A 7445-nucleotide genomic window follows, 5' to 3' on the forward strand; every position below is an offset into this window, starting at 1 on the left:
TGGTCTAATGGATGAACTTCCGCTGGGGCTTAGTTGTGCGTGCAACGGAGTGAAGCGTTGAGGTGATCTTAGTATCTAGGGCTCAATTGTGGTTAGGGACCTTCCACCTGGACCAAAGGGTTAGGTCTATAATTAGGAAGAGATTTATCACTTGGAATCCCTAGAGCTCATTGCAACTCTATACGAGTGCGAGGTTGAGAGGTTATCTAATCTTTCCTCCGGGACATGTATAGAGTTAGGCATAGTTGACCATAGATTTGGGAATATGTAATTAAGGATTTCCATGACTCACCATTGCATTGATTAGGAAGCATAATAGAGGGTTCTTGCACTTGAAACAATTATCCTAGGCGGAGCATTATCCGAGTACCCCATCTTTATTGATTGCCTTACCCCCTTTCTTTACTTTTGCTCTCTTACTTGTTGTTTTTATTGTTGAGAATTGAATCATTGTCACACTTATCATCATTGATCTTTCACATAGCTAAGAATCGAATTAAGTATTTTTATTCCCTATTCCCTGTGGATTCGATACCCGCTCACCCTGGATTATTACTTCGTCAAACCCGTGCCTTTGCAGGATATACGCAAGGGGATCTTGACAAGTTTTTGGCGCCGTTGCCGGGGAGTCGGCGTTTAGAGATACTTTGCACTTTGTTTTCTTAGCTATTTCATCATATATTCTATTTCCTATCTTCTTATTCTATTATTGTTCTGACGTTTCCTTATTCTTTTTATTGTAGAAAATGATTAACATGTTTGAGTCATTTGACACTGTCATGAAAATGGTTGAAAACGTGGAGCAGAAAGTTCAAACAATTGCATCGCACGACATGTTGTGTTATTCTCATCATGAGCAGTGTACAACTCAACAGCCAGTAGAAGAATTGGTTAATGAGTACATCGCCAAGATTCAAGAGCGAAATTGTGAATTAGATAATGTGATAAAGCAGTTTGAGGAATCCACGTCGGTGTCAATGAACGACCAGTTGGAGGAAAGTTTAGAAAGAATCCTTGCTCAGTTTGAATCTTCCTATCAAGACCAAAGGTATGAACTCTTTTCAGTTGGAGTTGCTATTTCAAAAGTGGAACTATGTGGAATGGACACGCTGATATCCGTTGCAGATTGTAAAGAAATAGATACCCATTTAGAAAAGGAGGAGAATAACTGTGAACATAAGGCAAATGATTTTTGAGGAGATTGATAAATTGAAGGAGGGCAGCTTTTACGCCCATCAATTATTGAACCACAAGAACTTGAGCTGAAAAACTCTTCCAACACATTTGGAATATGCATTTTTTTAATGGAGGACTCTAAACTCCCTCGTGATTGTAGATTCAAACTTATCTGCAGGAGCGAAGGATAAAGCTTGTTAGCATGTTTAAAAAAACACAAATCAGGTATTGTATGGAACATCTTCGACATTAGGGGTATAAACAAATCATTTTGCACTCATAAGATCCTAATGGAGGATGACTACAAATCTGTGATCCAACCTCAGTGAAGATTGAACCCGAATATGAAGGAAGTTGTTAAGGCAGAGGTAATAAAACTTTTGGATACAGGAATCATCTATCCCATATCAGACAGCAAGTGGGTGAGCCCGACCCAAGTTGTCCGGAAAAAAGTAGGAATGACAGTAGTAAAAAATGAAAAGAATGACTTAATCCCCACTAGGACAGTTACTGGTTGGCGAGTGATAAGTGCTTGTGCTATATGAATGCGAAGTGTTCATTCCTTATTTTGAGTATTACTTTTCTCAGGTTTTAACACTAATATGTGTGTTTTTTATGTTACTTTCATGCAGGTAGGGTTGTGAGGCCAAGTATGAAGGAAAGAAGCCAATGTGGACTACAATGCACCAATTTTGGAGGAAATCTTGCTAAGGTTCAAACGCAAAGACATAGGTCGATGTGAGATGCTAGAGTGTGTGGCAACCTCCTCGTATTCGACTTTGGCACATCCATTTGGAGGGGCACAAAGGCAGTCACACTCGAGCATTCCGACTTATGCCCATAGAACAAGAGCTCCACCAACGTGCCTATCATTAAAGAAGCAAGTGATCCACGACGTGAACGTGTGCCCGTTTGCGTTCCTCAGATGAAAGTATGGATTCGAGAAGCTATTCAGGGCAGACACTGTAGCAGAGCACAGTAGCAACACGGTAGAAAGTACTGTAGCAGCAATGTTCATAGCTGGCCGAGAAAATAGGAGTTCAGAGGATCCACACAGGCGTGTGGAAATTATCCACGCCCGTGTGGAAATTCCGCACGGGCGCGTGAAGCATCCACGCCCGTGTAGTCGCCCGATTCCAGCCGTATTTAAAGCCGAATCAGCCCCAATTTTAGTATTTTTTCTCCATCTTTTCCCAAACTTGAGAGAGGGCTTCAGCTAGGGTTTTGAGGAATATTGGCCAAGGTTTTGGAGAGGTTCTACGGCTCCGACATCGTCATTCCTTAGGAAGAAGGTTGGTAGGGGAGCTTCCGTCGAGGCGTATCCTATACCGAACGAGGGAATCCTTGGACGACAAGTAGAGGACTTTCCACAAGACCATCGACACTACTATCGAGGGGGTTTCTTTATGGATTCATTGCTTTTACATTCTATTTCTTTGATTGTACTTAGCTCCATGGAGAGCTAAACCCCTAGTGGATACTTGGGTATTTGTGAACCCTAGGATGTATTCGTTTCTTTGAATCTCTTTATTATGCTTTCAATAAATTGATGTTGATTGTGAGTTCCAACCTTGAATGCTTGTTTGTATGAACATTTCCCCTAGAGTGACACTAGGGTTGAGACTTCTCGTTGGTAACCTTGTGAGTGAGTAACACACCACGAGCGTTAGACACAGCTAGGTTAGAGAGGGTTAAGAGGGTGAGTCGAGAGGTACAGGAGCGTCCCCTTTCCCCTCTGACGTGATAGATTCTACCTCCGTTCCTCAAGTTCTTTGCGGCCATAATAGAGTGAATGGTCTAAGGGATGAACTTCCGCTAGGGCTTAGTTGCGTGTGCAACGTAGTGAAGCGTTGAAGTGATCTTAGTATCTAGGGCTCAATTGTGGTTAGGGACCTTCCACCAGGACCAAAGGGTTAGGTCTATAATTAGGAAGAGATTTATCACTTGGAATCCCTAGAGCTCATTGCAACTCTATACGAGTGCGAGGTTGAGAGGTTATCTAATCTTTCCTCCGGGACATGTATAGAGTTAGGCATAGTTGACCATAGATTTGGGAATATGTAATTAAGGATTTCCATGACTCACCATTGCATTGATTAGGAAGCATAATAGAGGGTTCTTGCACTTGAAACAATTATCCTAGGCGGAGCATTATCCGAGTACCCCATCTTTATTGATTGCCTTACCCCCTTTCTTTACTTTTGCTCTCTTACTTGTTGTTTTTATTGTTGAGAATTGAATCATTGTCACACTTATCATCATTGATCTTTCACATAGCTAAGAATCGAATTAAGTATTTTTATTCCCTATTCCCTGTGGATTCGATACCCGCTCACCCTGGATTATTACTTCGTCAAACCCGTGCCTTTGCAGGATATACGCAAGGGGATCTTGACAAGTTTTTGGCGCCGTTGCCGGGGAGTCGGCGTTTAGAGATACTTTGCACTTTGTTTTCTTAGCTATTTCATCATATATTCTATTTCCTATCTTCTTATTCTATTATTGTTCTGACGTTTCCTTATTCTTTTTATTGTAGAAAATGATTAACATGTTTGAGTCATTTGACACTGTCATGAAAATGGTTGAAAACGTGGAGCAGAAAGTTCAAACAATTGCATCGCACGACATGTTGTGTTATTCTCATCATGAGCAGTGTACAACTCAACAGCCAGTAGAAGAATTGGTTAATGAGTACATCGCCAAGATTCAAGAGCGAAATTGTGAATTAGATAATGTGATAAAGCAGTTTGAGGAATCCACGTCGGTGTCAATGAACGACCAGTTGGAGGAAAGTTTAGAAAGAATCCTTGCTCAGTTTGAATCTTCCTATCAAGACCAAAGGTATGAACTCTTTTCAGTTGGAGTTGCTATTTCAAAAGTGGAACTATGTGGAATGGACACGCTGATATCCGTTGCAGATTGTAAAGAAATAGATACCCATTTAGAAAAGGAGGAGAATAACTGTGAACATAAGGCAAATGATTTTGAGGAGATTGATAAATTGAAGGAGGGCAGCTTACGCCCATCAATTATTGAACCACAAGAACTTGAGCTGAAAACTCTTCCAACACATTTGGAATATGCATTTTTAATGGAGGACTCTAAACTCCCTGTGATTGTAGATTCAAACTTATCTGCGGAGCAGAAGGATAAGCTTGTTAGCATGTTTAAAAAACACAAATCAGGTATTGTATGGAACATCTTCGACATTAGGGGTATAAACAAATCATTTTGCACTCATAAGATCCTAATGGAGGATGACTACAAATCTGTGATCCAACCTCAGTGAAGATTGAACCCGAATATGAAGGAAGTTGTTAAGGCAGAGGTAATAAAACTTTTGGATACAGGAATCATCTATCCCATATCAGACAGCAAGTGGGTGAGCCCGACCCAAGTTGTCCGGAAAAAAGTAGGAATGACAGTAGTAAAAAATGAAAAGAATGACTTAATCCCCACTAGGACAGTTACTGGTTGGCGAGTGATAAGTGCTTGTGCTATATGAATGCGAAGTGTTCATTCCTTATTTTGAGTATTACTTTTCTCAGGTTTTAACACTAATATGTGTGTTTTTTATGTTACTTTCATGCAGGTAGGGTTGTGAGGCCAAGTATGAAGGAAAGAAGCCAATGTGGACTACAATGCACCAATTTGGAGGAAATCTTGCTAAGGTTCAAACGCAAAGACATAGGTCGATGTGAGATGCTAGAGTGTGTGGCAACCTCCTCGTATTCGACTTTGGCACATCCATTTGGAGGGGCACAAAGGCAGTCACACTCGAGCATTCCGACTTATGCCCATAGAACAAGAGCTCCACCAACGTGCCTATCATTAAAGAAGCAAGTGATCCACGACGTGAACGTGTGCCCGTTTGCGTTCCTCAGATGAAAGTATGGATTCGAGAAGCTATTCAGGGCAGACACTGTAGCAGAGCACAGTAGCAACACGGTAGAAAGTACTGTAGCAGCAATGTTCATAGCTGGCCGAGAAAATAGGAGTTCAGAGGATCCACACAGGCGTGTGGAAATTATCCACGCCCGTGTGGAAATTCCGCACGGGCGCGTGAAGCATCCACGCCCGTGTAGTCGCCCGATTCCAGCCGTATTTAAAGCCGAATCAGCCCCAATTTTAGTATTTTTTCTCCATCTTTTCCCAAACTTGAGAGAGGGCTTCAGCTAGGGTTTTGAGGAATATTGGCCAAGGTTTTGGAGAGGTTCTACGGCTCCGACATCGTCATTCCTTAGGAAGAAGGTTGGTAGGGGAGCTTCCGTCGAGGCGTATCCTATACCGAACGAGGGAATCCTTGGACGACAAGTAGAGGACTTTCCACAAGACCATCGACACTACTATCGAGGGGGTTTCTTTATGGATTCATTGCTTTTACATTCTATTTCTTTGATTGTACTTAGCTCCATGGAGAGCTAAACCCCTAGTGGATACTTGGGTATTTGTGAACCCTAGGATGTATTCGTTTCTTTGAATCTCTTTATTATGCTTTCAATAAATTGATGTTGATTGTGAGTTCCAACCTTGAATGCTTGTTTGTATGAACATTTCCCCTAGAGTGACACTAGGGTTGAGACTTCTCGTTGGTAACCTTGTGAGTGAGTAACACACCACGAGCGTTAGACACAGCTAGGTTAGAGAGGGTTAAGAGGGTGAGTCGAGAGGGTACAGGAGCGTCCCCTTTCCCCTCTGACGTGATAGATTCTACCTCCGTTCCTCAAGTTCTTTGCGGCCATAATAGAGTGAATGGTCTAAGGGATGAACTTCCGCTAGGGCTTAGTTGCGTGTGCAACGTAGTGAAGCGTTGAAGTGATCTTAGTATCTAGGGCTCAATTGTGGTTAGGGACCTTCCACCAGGACCAAAGGGTTAGGTCTATAATTAGGAAGAGATTTATCACTTGGAATCCCTAGAGCTCATTGCAACTCTATACGAGTGCGAGCTGTTGAGATTTTTCGATTTTTCCTCCAGGACATGTATAGAGTTAGGCATAGTTGACCTTAGATTTGGGATTATGTAATTAAGGATTTCCATGACTCACCATTGCATTGATTAGGAAGCATAATAGAGGGTTCTTGCACTTGAAACAATTATCCTAGGCGGAGCATTATCCGGGTACCCCATCTTTATCGATTGCCTATCCCCTTCTTTACTTTTGCTCTCTTATTTGTTGCTTTTATTGTTGAGAATTGAATCATTGTCACACTCATCATTATTGATCTTTCACATAGCTAAGAATGGAATTAAGTAATTTTATTCCCTACTCCCTGTGGATTCGATACCTGCTCACCCGAGATTATTACATCAACAAACCCGTGCACTTACGGGATATACGCAAGGGGACCTTGTCAAGTTTTTGGCGCCGTTGTCGGGTAGTAGGCGTTTAGAGACACTTTGCATTTTGTTTTCTTAGCTATTTCACCATATATTCTATTTCATATCTTCTTATTCTATCATCGTTCTGATTTCTTTTTATTTCTTTGTGGTTACAGCTACAGGTTATAACCCGAAGGAATCCCTCAATATTGATTGAAGGGGATCCCGAGCTTGAACGTACACTTAGAAGAAAAGGGAAAGAGCCTATGCAAGAACAATCTAATCCACCTGATTTGGAAGCAGAAGAATCTGAAAACATAGCAGAACAGAATGAGCAACAGCGAACATTATCCGATTATGCCAGACCTTCAGTGTTGGGGACACAATCGAGTATTGTGCATCCCCCGATTACAACTCAGAACATTAAGTTGAAGCCGGCATTCATCCATATGTTGTAGCAGTCTGCACAATTCAATGGTTTGGCCGATGAGGATCCAAACAGTCACATAGAGAACTTTCTCGAGGTGTGTGATATACTGAAGATAAATGGGGTGACGGATGATGCCATCAAATTGAGAGCCTTCCCATTTTCCTTAAAGGGGAGAGCGAAGCAGTGGCTACACTCGTTACCTAGAGGGTCGATTACCACGTGGGAGGAGATGGTGGAAGCTTTCCGAACCCATTATTTCCCTCCCGGAAAATCAGCAAAGCTTAGGAATGAGATCTCATCTTTTGTTCAGTTGGAATTGGAGTCTCTATTCAAGACATGGGAACGGTTCAAGGAGCTCCTGAGGAAGTGCCCGCAACACGGATTCCCGTAGTGGATGATTGTTTAAACCTTTTACAATGGTTTGAACCCGAGTACAAGGCAACTCTTGGATGCTGCAGTAGGAGGTACCTTTAGGTAGCAAGACCCCCGATGAGGCCCTTCGATTGATTGAAGAAATGG

The 7445-nt window shown here is 42.1% G+C and overlaps 1 non-coding gene across 1 annotated transcript; it reads right to left on the reverse strand.

Annotated features, from left to right (window-relative positions):
* Window positions 1–7203: 7203 nt before the first annotated feature.
* LOC120250776 lies at window positions 7204–7310 on the reverse strand. The gene has a single exon (XR_005533114.1). It is a non-coding gene; the product is annotated as a small nucleolar RNA R71 (small nucleolar RNA).
* Window positions 7311–7445: the final 135 nt, after the last annotated feature.

Source organism: Dioscorea cayenensis, chromosome 19 (genome assembly GCF_009730915.1).
Source record: "Dioscorea cayenensis subsp. rotundata cultivar TDr96_F1 chromosome 19, TDr96_F1_v2_PseudoChromosome.rev07_lg8_w22 25.fasta, whole genome shotgun sequence".
NCBI classification, from domain to species: domain Eukaryota; kingdom Viridiplantae; phylum Streptophyta; class Magnoliopsida; order Dioscoreales; family Dioscoreaceae; genus Dioscorea; species Dioscorea cayenensis.